Consider the following 14,952-nt stretch of genomic DNA (forward strand, 5'->3'; position numbering starts at 1 on the left):
TTTACCCATCTAAGTTTTCCATAAGGAAGAGCCTGAGACATTGCCCAGCCATACAGGTTGTTCGCGTCATAGTACATCAAGTAAGAACTCTCTTTCGTTGGATCATAATTTGGAAGATATTTGTTATTTGCTTTTGCGTATCTACTCGAGCAGACTTGTGAAATTCCACCTCTTTTTGCCTTTTCAATCATCAAAAGCATATCAACATCGGTTATCAAATCCAAATCTTGTTTTGTCATTTTCAACATCGCACTCCAGGCCAATCCAGGTGCTGTGTAGTAGTGAGCAGGATCCAATCCATATCCAGTGCGACAAACAGATCTAAAGGCTTCAAATACATCGGCCAATAAAAGCACATCAGTTTTGAGATACAAATCGTGATACTCGCCAAGATTCTTGATGTTATATTTTTCCCAAACATTTTGTGCGTGTACATAATCTTTATCAGATATATGACTATTATTTAATTTGTTATAGAAATTTTCTTTTGAAGGAAGTTGTGTTTCATTGAATCTCTCAAATGAGTCCATATAGTCATAGGGGTAAATTCCCTTTTGTGTTAGAAAATCTTTATCTAAAAAATACTCTGAAAGACATGGAAACTCTTTTAGATTTTGAACCAAGTTAACCAATGGACTTGCCATGAATTTAAATGTATCAAGAAATCTGATATGAGTAATAGGAGATGTGTGAATTGTTTTTGTGAATGAAATGTATTTCTGATCCGTGTTTGGAATTGCTGAGATACTTCCAGAAGTCTTTGAGAGTTCCTTGATAAATAGATGTGTATCATAATGAGCGTTGTTATGAAGAAAGACAGGAATGAAAGAGGGGAGTTGATAATTAATATTACAACTTTGATGAGCCGGACCTCTATATTTACCAGTGAGATGACAATGGTCTCTAACCTTTAGACCTTTACCAATTTTCTCCTCACAAATATGACAGACATTGTTTTTTATAAATTCCCTTTTTTCTTTACTTGTTAAGGACATTGGTTTATTGGTTTCTCTCATTATCTTGGTTAATCGAACACAGTCTTTTTCTAGTCGTTTCACAAACTCCTCTGGGGTATTTGAGCCTCTATACATCTCTAACTTGTTATATTTATCACCAACGGATGATTTGATATAATAACAAAAACCACAAGGAGTATGTTTTTGATATTTATTTGTGTATGATTCTTTTGGATCTTGAGAAGCAGTATCAATTTTTTCTAAAATACTTTCAAAATCAGCATATATAACAAATGGATGTTTGATCTTTTTATTTTCATCTTTGAATGTGATCTTTGAGCCTTCTTTAGGCATATTGATTACCGTTGATTTATGTTCGCCACAATAATTTGAATGTTTATCTAATCTTTCTTGTGAATTGAAGAAGTTAAGACAACGCAAACAAATATATATTTTATTTGTTCTCTTACAGACTTGTGGTTTTATTAATTTAGCAATATCTTTGATGTATGTATAATGTGAATTTTCGTCTGAATTAAAATATAGAAGATTAATATGAGTTTGTTTACAATTGTCAGAAAGCTTTAAAACCTGAATGTTGTTTGTTTCTGTTAGACCATAAACATTAACTGATAAATTATTCATCTTTTCAAATTTAGGAATATCATTTAAAGTCATCGGAAACTTTAGATCTTTCGTATTTAATGTATTCTCATATTTTTTATAATGAGATACTCTTTCATCATGAAAATGTGGAGGATGTAAGTGTGCTAAAATAGACCAGAGAAAACATTTATTGTCTTTATTTTTGATATTGATAACTGCTTTTCTATTTTTGATAACACTGGGTAAATCAATGTAAGAAGAAGCTTTTAGAGGATCTGATTTAAGAATATGAATGTCTATGTAAATAATTTTTCCTATATTGAATCCACTTCCTACGATTGAATTATCCACATCTTGCTCTTGTTTAATAAGTTCATCATAGACTCCTGATGTTTTAAAATCTTGATATGAAGATATAAAGTGTGGCTCAGTTCTCATGTATGGTGCATCTATAACTCCTTCATCCTTTGTCATTTCTAATTTTACTCCCATATAAAATTTAAGTGGTTTCATTTCCTTTAGTGTTTTTTCAATCAACGTTTGAACAGCAGGTTTAACTATTTCTACAGCATCAACTATAGACTCTGGTTCAGGAGGTTTGAAGTTAAAGACTCTTATTTTAATATGTCCTTTGAATGCTCCATCAGAGTTTTTAGTTGTGATAAAATTTGATAAATGTAGATTTGTTTTAAGATGTATTTTGAAGCCTTTCTTGAGGATATTTTTATTACATGTAGAACAGTGTTTTGTTTCAGGTGGAAGAGGGGAAAGTTTGTTTAAAATGTTGTATGTATGTTTTGCGGTGAGAATATGTTGTTTATAATATTTTACTTCCTTCTCGCAAGTATCACAATAAACCATATTTATAGCGTGAGAAAACGTGGTGTTTTATATATATCACTGTGCTTAAAATAAAACACTTTTGAGCTTTACAGCTCCGTTTTATATATATCGCTGTGCTTAAACTAAAACACTTTTTCACTCAGAATCATCTAAGTCATAACTATCACATGAATACTCAGAATCATACTCAGAGTCATCAATAAAGCTACTCTCATAACTATCATTTGAGCACAAACTATTAGTATCATAACTATCATCTGTGTTCAATGAAATACTATCATCACCATCGTCCAAGTTCAATGAAATACTATCATCACTATCGTCTGAGTTCAATGAAATAGTAAAATCTTCACTGCTGTATTGACTCATATTTAATTAGCAAGAAAAATATTCCCATCAATATCTATATACTTTCTTTCATTAACAGATTCAATCTCTACAATTTTTATATCAAAAGTTATCTTTAAATAATCTCTAACTATCATAGAACGAAATGACATTTCACCAGAAATATTAACATCATTCATTTTACTTAGATCTACACCCTTTGGATTATTAAAGAAAATACAAATGTCTCCTCTAGAATTATTAATGGTCTTATCATTCTTTTTCAAAGTATCGTGGTCAATCACTTTTTCAAGCTTTGAATAAATTGCCAGGAGTAGAGGAGAAACTTTTGTTAGATTTACTTTAATGGATGTCTTTCCAGGTATAGTTAGAGCTCTTCCTTTAAATGAAATAGAGGGGCTCATGTTATTTTCCATAACTGGTTTTACCCAAAAATTTCCATATTTATCTTTGTTCAATTTAACATCTTTGACATATTTTTCTATATCTTCCACCGAAGTAGAGATTGATTGAAATTTGTCTTTTGTGCTTTGAAACATTGTATTTATTAATGAATAAACTTGCGTTTAGTTTAAGTAAAAATTTACCACATAAATATGATAAGTTCTGAAGGATATTTAGAATTTCCAGACTCTCCATATGATAAATTAGAGAATTGTCCGGCTTGTGATAGAGTGGGGCTTAATGATGAGGATTCATATAAACAATGTATTTTCTGTGATTTAATTTTAATTAATGATAATAAGAAATATAAAAAAATATATAACTCTTTTAAATTAGAACCAAAAATGAATTACTTTACAAGATTAATAAGAGAGATGAATGTTAAGTATTGTGATGATAATACACCATTTCTTTCAAGGGAAGAGACTAATTGTATTGAGGAAATGTATAAGGGTTTAATGATATTTATTATTCAAAATAATTTTAATGGAAATGTTAATACAAGATACTATATAAATAAAATAATGGATTATTTTGAAATTAAACCCGAACTCAGGATAAAATATAGAGTTTCTCAAATAGCTCAAAAAAAGTTGGATAACTTGTTTTCCAAATATATAAATGAATGATTTTTTACCCGTTTGGGAAAATAAGATAAAATTTAATAACCATAAAAACATTCCAAATTCATTGAGATGTCTAATAGTTGGTTCAAGCGGATGTGGAAAAACCTGTTTACTTTTAAAGATGCTCCTTGGTTCTAATTTTTTAGATTATGATAATTTAATAATTTTTACAAAGTCAAGTTTTCAACCCGAGTATCAACTACTCTCACAGGGTTTTAATGCGGGTCTTAAAAAGGAAGACATTATCGGTTTATTTAAACTTCAAAACAAACTAAATGATTATAATATTGATGATATAATACAATTATTTTGTGATACACAGAAATCAAAATCGAAACCCATAACTTGTATTCTCAGTGATAATACGGATGATATACCTTCACCTCAAGATTTAGATAAATCAAAAAAGAACCTTGTCATCTTTGATGATTGTGTTAATGAGAGAAACCAAACAGTAATGGATAGCTACTATACAAGAGGGAGACATTCTTCTTGTAATTGTATATATCTTAGTCAATCATATTTTCAACTCCCTCGACGCTCAATAAGAAACAATGCCAATACTTTTATTTTATTTAAGTTAAATTCAATAGATGTAAATAATTTTTGGAGAGATAATTGCTCTACATTATGTAGTAAAAAAGAATTTGAAAATTATATGAAACACACGATTGGAAAATATAAATATATTGTTGTGAAACAAGATGAGATACTAAATGATATTTTTCAATAAATAAATACAGAAAATGAATACTGAAGAAAGAGAAAGAAAGTTTAAGGAACATCAACAATTAGTTTCAAAAGTTGTTAAACAACAGGAAGAGATAAAGAAGAAACGGAGACAGAAACTAACTGGTGAAGAAGCCTTTGAAAGAAAACAAGAGAAATTCTTTAAACCACTTTTGAAAACTCAACACCCTACAGTTCCCACGGTAGAATTTACTCCGAAAAAACTTCAAATGCTCAAAGATTTTAGTCAGATAACAAAACAAGAACTTGGTGAATTAGAATATGATGACGAGGGATTATTTCGGAAACTTGAGGAGGTAAATCAACCCCCTAATTATGTTGTGGAAGCTCTTCAAAACAATGAATATTCGGCGGGTTCAAAAACCAGAGCAGGTCTCATTCCAACAGAAGAACCAGCAGTGTTTCATCTTGTGGAAGAAAAGGTATTGATATTTAATGATGAATTGATGTTCTTGAGTTCTACTCAACCAAATGTTAAATTAACTCCAAGATTAATGTTTCTTCTAACAAACCCCGGATTCAGCGGTTCAAAATATTTTGAGGAACCACTTGATATGGAAAGAGAGGAAGATAGGGTATATATTGAGTTGCTAAATGCACTTGATTATGGAGTTTCTGTTGCTGGTAAAAGTAAGAAGAATGAGAAGGAGAAACATATTATTGATGCTTTAAGTAAGCTTGGTTCGGGTGTTAGTTTTCTTCCAAATGACCCATCACAATTAGTTAATAGGCTATTATTGTTGTTAGGTAGTAAGAAGGCTGGAAACAACAATTGTTTTAATGAATCCTCAGCCATTTTAGATCAGTTGATGAACATGAAAATAATTAATAAATGTCAATACAAAGATATTTTATTAGATATTAAATAAGATGAGAAGCACAATTCTTAGTTTTAATTTCACAACGAGCGATTACACAGCTTCATTCCCTTACCCACTACAACTTGACCCCCTTACCTCATATGAGGCATCTTTGTTGTCAATGGAAACTTACAATACCCTTTTTAATATCACAGAGAAAAACAACAAGTTTAGTTATAATCCAGGAAGTGGATATAAAACTATAACCGTTTCACCTGGAGCTTACGAGATTTCTCAAATATCTTCAGAAGTCTCTCGCCTTATGAAAGAAAAAGGTGATGAACCAAAAAATATTGTAATAGATATTCAAAAACACACTTCAAAATCAACTATTAAACTTAAAAATAATTATAAAGTTGATTTCACGATTGAAAATTCGTTCAGAGAGCTATTGGGGTTCTCTTCTAAAAAGATTGAAACTAACGGGACGTCTTACAGTGATAATGTCATTCAAATATCCTCCGGTATAAATTCAGTATTAATTCATTGTGATTTGATTGATGGTGCTTATAACGATGGAATAAGAACAAATACAATATTTTCATTCAGCGCATACTCAACCCCGATTGGTTATAAATTTAATATGGAACCAAAAAATCTTGTCTATTTACCTGTGTCAGGAAAAACCATATACAGAGTAAATTTTAGGATAACCGACCAAGATAATCGTATGATATCCTTTAATGATGAAATTATATCCATCAGAATTCACCTACGTGAAGTTTTTCAATAAATAAATAATGGTTATTGTGAGAAAACACGAGTTGGGAAAATATAAAATAATTACAGGGGATGGGATGTTCCTTTCACCATACTATAAGGGTGAAGGTATGTTTCTTGGGAGAGGATACTATAAACCAAAGCGACAACGGGGTGTGGGACATCAATTTAGAAATAAAGGAGATGGGATAATTGATACTCTAATGGGTATTGGTTCAACCATCCTTAAACATAAAGACCTAATTGGTTCAACTGCTTCTGCCGTGGGCTCCGTTGCGGGTGCTATAAAGAGTATAAAAGATGCTCAAAAGGAGTCTCATAAATTACAAGCAATCAAAGAAATTAAAAAAGGTAAAACTCAACTATCTTCACAAGAACGACAAAAAATCATTAAAATACTTGGGTCAGGGTTTCAACGATTTTAATGCTATATAAATACAAGTATGGAAGCGATTGATAGTATCTATGATTTGGATGATACGATTATCATTTCAAACTCTACTAAAAAGGAAGACTATTTTAAGGTAAATGCTATAACAGGAACAGACTGGAATTCAAACGGAACAAAAAGTTTTGAAATAAATAATCAACAAACTTACTTGAATATAGCTGATAGTTTCTTGCTGTGTAAATTTAAATTCACTAAGGCTGCGAATAATACTAATGCTACACTCGTAAATGATTTCTTCTGGAAAATGTTTGATAGTGTCCGCCTGTATATTGGAACACAAGAGGTTGAAGCGGTTGATTATGTCTCTGCTACATCTGAAATGATGAAATTTACACTATATTCGTTTAGTGATAGAATGGGTAAGGGAGCTGTTGAAGGTTTTATTCCTGATATGTCAACGGGTACAAACGCAGACCCTGGTTATAGTCAAAGGAAGTCAATGTATAATGATGAAACAAAAGCAGTGAATAGTTTTACCGTAGCAGTACCTCTTAAAGGTATATTTGGATTTTGCGATTATGATAAAGTTTTGTATGGGCTTAAAATTAGATTTCAACTACAAAGGAATGATAATGTAAATAGGTTGCTTTTTGGGGATGAAAATGCTTTTGGAGAAAATAATAAATTTGTTATTAATGATTTGTGTTGGTATATCAGTGAATATACTCCTAATCTTAAAACGGAAGAGATGTTAAATAGAAGACTTAACTCAAAGAAACCGCTAAATGTATCATACCTTAAAAGAAGATGTCAACACGTTAAACTGGAACACACTACCTACACTTGGAATTTAGGTGTTCTTCAAGGAAAGCCACGATACCTCTGGCTCATTTTTAAAAAACCAGATGGAGAGGACGGTACTAATAAGAATAATGCCCTGAGTGATAATGCAAAGGTGAAACAACTTCGGGTTTCTCTTGATGGCACATTTTATCCGCGAGATAGATTGGAAATTGATTGGGAAAAAAATGATTATGCGGAAGCCTACAAGTCCTACCAAAAGGTGTGTGAAAGTAATGGTAATAATGATCCTATTTTGGATATGGTTGCGTTTCAAAAACTTTATACAATCTACGCAATTGACCTGAGTTCTCAAAAGGAAACTATAAAGTCTAATCGAGTGGATACTTCTCTATACATTGAAAGAGGGGAGAGTGAAGAGGTTAATGCATATTGTTTGCTTTTGGAGGAAACAGAATTACAGATTAATACAGATAATGGTGTTATGATTAATATCACATAGGTTTTTTCTCATAAATAAATGGTTGGGGTATATGTTAATCAAATCAATCTTAATAAATTAACATCTTGTATTCAAAATCAAAAGCCTTGTATTATTAATGTTAATACAATTCAAAGAAAAGGAGCTGTAAGAATTGATGTTTTACTCACACACACACAAGTAAAAACACTAAATGATGTTGGATCACTTAAAATTAAAATGACGAAACCTATGTTAAAGAAATATTCAATAGACGAGTCAAGAGGAGGATTTCTCCCGTTTCTAATTCCTTTATTTGCTGGTTTAAGTGCGGCGGGAGCATTGACTGGTGGTATTTCAGCAGCGGTAAAAACTGCTAACGAAAGGAAGGCACAACTAAAAGCTCAAAAAGAATTGGAAAGACATAACAAGGAGTTGGAGAAACAAATTAGTGGAAGTGGTGTAATTGTAGATTTTGCTCAAAAACTTGAAAGTCTACCTGATAAAGCTAGATTGTTGGTTGGAGATATGCTTTCCTCTATCGCTCAAGCGGGTGTTAAACTAACTAAACGGGGTAATGGATTGTATCTTTCTCATAAATAAATGGATAAATGGTTTAAACAATTTGGAAAGAATACAACGTCAAATATAGAACTAGCTAAGTATTGTAAAACACTAAAAATTGATAATGTGGTTATTTGTATGAGAGATGAATTAACACATATAAATAAGAATACAAAGAATATTATTATGAATTTAGACACACAGAATGGTTCTCATTGGGTTTGTATTCATAATAGTCAGGATAAATATTATTTTGATAGTTATGGTATGCCACCACCTGTTGAAGTAATACAATTCTTACAGAATGGTGTTTATCAAACATTCCAAGTTCAAGAAATTAATTCTAAATGTTGTGGCCAATTATGTTTATATGTATTATTTCAACTCAACAATAATGAAAATTTTTATGATATCATTTTTTATCTAATATAAATGACCTATGTTGGAAAAGATGGTTCTATCTTTGGAAAATCCTCTCAGGATATTGATTTATCAAATTATTATACAAAGGCACAGGCTGAACGACAAAAATATAGTGTAAGTAAAAATATTAATATGAAGAATACTTATAAATTAATCAATTATCCAAACCCTACAGATGCGAATGACTTGATTAGATTCAGTGATTTATCACAATATATATCTTTAAAGAAAACAGCACGTTTTGTGAAACAAGTAAAATTTACAACCACAACACCTGGTTATACTGACCATACACCTTTCCTCATTGAATTTAACTACCTGCTTACAATTAAATTTTATAAAGAAGGACATTTAGTTAATATGCGAATTAATAAATGGGGGTATGATATGCCTGATTTAGGGTATAATTGGTCTTTTTCAATAAACATAGAAGACCTACATGATTTAAATCAGTCTCGTAAAGAAGAATATTATCCACTTGGTGAAGATAAGGATTTATGTGGAAGTACAATTAGTAAACAACAAATACGTGATTTTAAGAAAATAAAAATATATGATAGTATAGCGATGGTTCGCATGACAAAGAAGGAAGGTAATGAGATAAGGATAGAAAGCCGAGGAATACAAACCGATTTGGTAGTGGGAAGATGGGGTGGTATTACCTGTCATAATATTAATCTCACATATATTTCTGATACATAAATGGCAGGAAGAAGACTACAAGAGAATTATAATTTTTGTATTCAAGGATACCTACAAGAAAAGGGTGCTCGGTATTACATACCTTATGATTTGGAGCATATACATGGGAATTTTGTCATAAAAAACTGGCCTTATACTGATATTGTTAAACCCACAAATAGAGACTTGTTTAAAATATTAAATAAAAATGAACTTCTCAAAGTTATGAAATATAAAACTCTTTTAGAAATCGTCAACAAATCTTATTGGTATCCTATTATGAGAAAAATAATTATAGATACAAGAATATCTCAAAATCCAGATGAGTATATGTATAATATTCTTTGGGGTTCAAACTCAAGGGTAGCAAGGGATGAGGAAGGAGTTGAAGAAGAGAAGGAGGAAAGAGAGAAAAAGGAGAAGGAGGAAAGGGAGAGGGAGGAGAAGGAGGAGAGGGAGAAAAAGGAGGAGAAGGAGGAGAGGGAGAAAAAGGAGAAGGAGGAGAGGGAGAAAAAGGAGAAGGAGGAAAGGGAGAAAAAGGAGAAGGAGGAAAGGGAGAAAAGGGAGAAGGAGGAAAGGGAGAAAAGGGAGAAAAAGGAGAAGGAGGAGAGGGAGAAAATGGAGGAGGAGGAGAGGGAGCAAAGAGAGAGGGAGGAAAAATATAAAAAGATGGAAATCACTGAGATTCATAAAAGATTGAGTGTATTAAAGCAAATAAATCAATCTCAACGCACCGAAGAGGAAATTAAAGAATTAACAACTCTTATGAAGATAATGGTTTCAAAAATAAGAACGTCAATGTCTTCAATTTCAGAGATTTAAACGAGAAAGTGGTGAAGAAGAAGAAGAAGAAGAAGGAAAAGATTATGTGATTGATGATGTTGGTGTCATTGACTTTAGTTAGTTTTTATTTGTAAATAAATGGAGGAGAGAGTGAAGGCATTCCTTAGGATTCTTTATGTTTTAAAAATAAAGATTGAAATGTATATGTTGAAAACCAAAAAGGTTTTGATACTCTGTCGGAATTTTTCTGATAAATAAATATGAGTTATTGTCTCAAATGTAAAAAGAAAACTAAATCTAAAAATATCTCTTATGTTAAAGCTAAAAATAATAGAGTTTATCAAAAAGGAATATGTCAAGTATGTGGCTCTAAAAAGTGCCAATTCATCTCTCCTAAAAGAGGAGGAGACATACAAAAGTTTCTGTCAGGAAGTAAATTTACAACAACTGGAATTCCAGGGGAATTACACCTTCCAGGGTATTCTTTCTGTGGTCCAGGAACAAACTTGGATAAAAGATTAGATGAGGCTGACAATCCTAAACCTTGGTCTAAACCTACAAATAGGGTTGACGAAGTGTGTATGAAGCATGATATTGCTTATGGGAAAACCACTACGTTGACTGAAAAACATAAAGCCGACAGCGAAATGTTGTATAATTTGTCTTTGATACAAAATCCAACGTTGAGAGAGAAAGTTGATAGGTTTATTGTGAGAAATTTGATAAATGCTAAATTGAAACTTGGTCTTGGTTATTCCTCAAAAAACTATTAGGCTCTAATGATGCCATCAAGACTGAGGAGCTTTTGGCTGAAGAATTACACAAACCTATAATCACAAAGTTTAAAAGAAGGAAGGTTTATTCTAAATACACTGACCACATATGGTCCGCTGATTTAATTGAATTGAATAATGACAGGGGATACAGGTATGCTTTAACCGTTATTGATTTGAGGAGTAGATTTGCCTGGGTTGTCCCTTTAAAAAATAAAAGGGGTGATACTTTAATGTTAGCCTTTAAGCTAATATTTGATCGGGATAAAAGGAAACCAAAGAAGTTATGGACTGATGAGGGAACAGAGTTCTATAACAAAATATTCATGAAATTTCTTAAGGGGAAGGGTATTAAATTATACAGCACCTTTAATGAAGGAAAGGCAGTTGTTATTGAGCGTTTTAATCGTACTTTAAAAGAGAAATTATATAAAAAATTCACACAACTCGGTTCTCAAAAATGGGTGTATTTAATTCAGGATATTGTAGATAATTACAATAATACAGTTCATTCATCAACACAATCAAAACCATCAGAAACATTTACAAAATTAGAATATGAAAAGGAGATTAATTTGAGAAAGCCCAAGTTTAAAGTTGGTGATATTGTAAGGATATACAAATGGAAAAGCCATTTTGAGAAAGGTTATACACAAAAATGGACTAATGAATTATTTATAATCGTTGATGTAATGGCTACAAACCCTTGGACTTACAAATTAAATGATATAAATCGAGAAGAAATCTTGGGTTCATTTTACTCGCAAGAATTACAAAAAACAAAGCTAATAATTCATTAAACAACATTTCTATTCACCCCACCCATATTAGCTAATTTAATTCGTGGTAATAATAAAAAAAAATTAAATAAATAAAAAATCATAAGCCACGCCCACACCGACCCCGCCCACACAGACCCCGCCCACACAGACCCCGCCCACACAGACCCCGCCCACACAGACCCCGCCCACACAGACCACACCCATCATCCCCCACCCTCCGTGCACCCCCACCCTTGACCCTTCACCCCCCTCATCCCACCCCCACCTTCCCCACACACACAAGGGGAGGGGAGGGGTGGGATGAGGGGGGTGAAGGGTCTTTGGCAGGGGTGCACCTCCCCGTTCCCTCCTTTATTCTCTTTTTGTAATTAAGAATTAAATAATTGTAAACAAAACAAATATATATAAATATTGAAAACATTAAAATCTTTATATTATTAAAACATTTTTCTTGAGGTATACATTCAACTTCTCCCCAGCATAAGTCATCAATTTCTTCCCAGCACAAGTCAAAGGTTGGTTCAGCAGATGTCTTCAGGTTTTGAATCTCTTTCTATTAAAGACAAGAGGGGAGAGATATTTATTTCATATTTATGTTCCATGTCAAAGCGTCTTGAAAAGCGCTATACAAAATAAATGTATTATTATTATTATTATTAATATAGGGTCGGATGCCCTTCCTGACACCAACCCTGAATCACCTCTTACGATGCGCAGGGATATGGTGTACCTATTATAAACGGTGAACCACACACACGTACACACATGCTTACCTCGAAAAAATCCAGCTTAGCGTCCAGATCGTCGAGATGAAAATTAAGGATATCACAGGATGACAGGAAATAACCATTCCTATGGAGTCCAAAATCGTCCCACTCCAAGCTTTGGTCTTCGAGGCTGCAAACAAAATAAGGAGAAATTACTATGCTGAAGTAAGCTTGACAAAACATCACACACACGCACACACACACACATTCACAGATACATACACACACACATACACACACACACACATGCATAGATACATACACACAAGAACACACACATACACACACACACACATACACACACACACACACACACACAATCTCATTTTTTCATTTCTGTTCCTCACAATTCGATCTCTCTATTTTAATCACAGACACACATGCACACACATACACATACACACACACACATGCACACACACATGCACACACCTCTCGTTTTTTATTTTCTATCATACCTTTCACGTGAATTTTCTAAGAACGGTGAAACATTGAATTCATTCTGAGCCCACCATCTCGGAGGTAGGTTATTCAAACCCGTATTCAGTTCGTTGTGGAACTCTTGAGAAACAACTTGAAATTCTGCCAGGATATTTACAATATTTGAATTGCTGCAATGAATAGGAAAAATAAATTATTAGTTGTATAATTAATCACATACAAAGCTCTCATTAACAGTGTTTAATACCAAATGAACTTACCAATGTCCTGGCGAGTATTCTTCATCAGAGGAAAGACTGGAATAAGACAAGCTCATCTTCGTTCACAATGTTTAAATGTCCCATTCGGAGACCTCTCTTTTTATAATGAACAAAATGTATTTCGGGGAACTGAAGTGCTTGTCAGCTTTTGGAAACTGAGGGCGTGTGTTTGTGAAAAACAGGAAACAAGACAAAGAGAATTCCTTGGAAGTTATCCAAGTGAAACAACGTCATTTCTCAACAGTGAGCTATTAATTAGAAAAGGTTCGAGTGGTATATAAATGGAAAACAAAATGAATGTAAAAAATATCAAATAAGTATAATTGAAAAGGCAACTGGTAAAAAAGTTCACAAAACAAATAAGAGAATTAATTTAAATACCGGTGAGTTGGATGAGACGGTGAGGAGAGTTGTAGGAGAATTAAATTATTTCCCACGCATAAACAAATATTTGTAGGGTCGTTGTTTGAGTGGGTTATATTCACCAGATGATATTAAGAGTAAAAGGTTAAAAGGTCCATAAGGTCAGAAGGATCACAGGTGTTTAAGTGGTCTAATGAATAAGGATAGCATGTCAAAAGGTTAGAAGGTTCGTAAAGAAAAGGGTGAGAGAAATATAGGTGTTTAGGGTCAATGAGGGAGGGAAAGAATTAATATGGAAGTGAATGGGTCAAAGATTAATCTGCCAGATGATATGTAGAAGAAGGATGATAGGTCTATAAGAGAAAACAAATATTTGTAGTGTTTGAGTGGTCTAATGAACAACATTAAGGATAGGTACTACAGACAAAAGGTTCATAAAGATGAGGGTGGGAGAAATAGAGGTGTTTATGATTTTTGAAAAAGACAAGGGGGTAAATGACATTAGATAGGGATTTCCCATGTTAAACGGAGGTGTCCCAGAAGCAACATTATTACACTACTTGTGTTAGTGTTGAAAAACCACTTTTCGCAGTTGTGTTAGTGGTGAAAAACCACTTTTCGCACTTGTGTTAGTGTTGAAAAACCACTTTTCGCACTTGTGTTGGTGCAGGAAACCACTTTTGCACTTGTATTAGTGTGGAAAAAACACTTTTCGCACTTGTGTTAGTGTTGAAAAACCACTTTTCGCACTTGTGTTAGTGTTGAAAAACCACTTTTCGCACTTGTGTTGGTGCAGGAAACCACATTTGCACTTGTATTAGTGTGGAAAAAACACTTTTTGCACTTGTGATAGTGTTGAAAAACCACTTTTGGCACTTGTGTTAGTGTTGAAAAACCACTTTTCGCACTTGTGTTAGTGTTGAAAAACCACTTTTCGCACTTGTGTTGGTGCAGGAAACCACATTTGCACTTGTATTAGTGTGGAAAAAACACTTTTTGCACTTGTGTTAGTGTTGAAAAACCACTTTTCGCACTTGTGTTAGTGTTGAAAAACCACTTTTCGCACTTGTGTTGGTGCAGGAAACCACTTTTGCACTTGTATTAGTGTGGAAAAACCACTTTTCGCACTTGTGTTAGTGTTGAAAAACCACTTTTTGCACTTGTGTTGGTGCAGGAAACCACTTTTGCAGTTGTATTAGTGTGGAAAAAACACTTTTCGCACTTGTGTTAGTGTTGAAAAACCACTTTTCGCACTTGTGTTAGTGTTGAAAAACCACTTTTTGCACTTGTGTTTGTGTTGAAAAACCACT

At 32.9% G+C, this 14,952-nt stretch overlaps 1 long non-coding RNA gene across 1 annotated transcript; it reads right to left on the reverse strand.

Annotated features, from left to right (window-relative positions):
- Window positions 1–12,153: 12,153 nt before the first annotated feature.
- Window positions 12,154–13,327, reverse strand: LOC144888960 (uncharacterized). Its single transcript, XR_013621487.1, has 4 exons — window positions 13,280–13,327; window positions 13,037–13,189; window positions 12,585–12,708; window positions 12,154–12,364 (listed from the first exon to the last, which is right to left on the reverse strand). It is a non-coding gene; the product is annotated as an uncharacterized LOC144888960 (long non-coding RNA).
- Between the last annotated feature and the right edge of the window lie 1,625 nt (window positions 13,328–14,952).

Source organism: Myxine glutinosa, unplaced genomic scaffold (genome assembly GCF_964187855.1).
Source record: "Myxine glutinosa unplaced genomic scaffold, kmMyxGlut1.1 SCAFFOLD_306, whole genome shotgun sequence".
Classification (NCBI taxonomy): Eukaryota; Metazoa; Chordata; class Myxini; order Myxiniformes; family Myxinidae; genus Myxine; species Myxine glutinosa.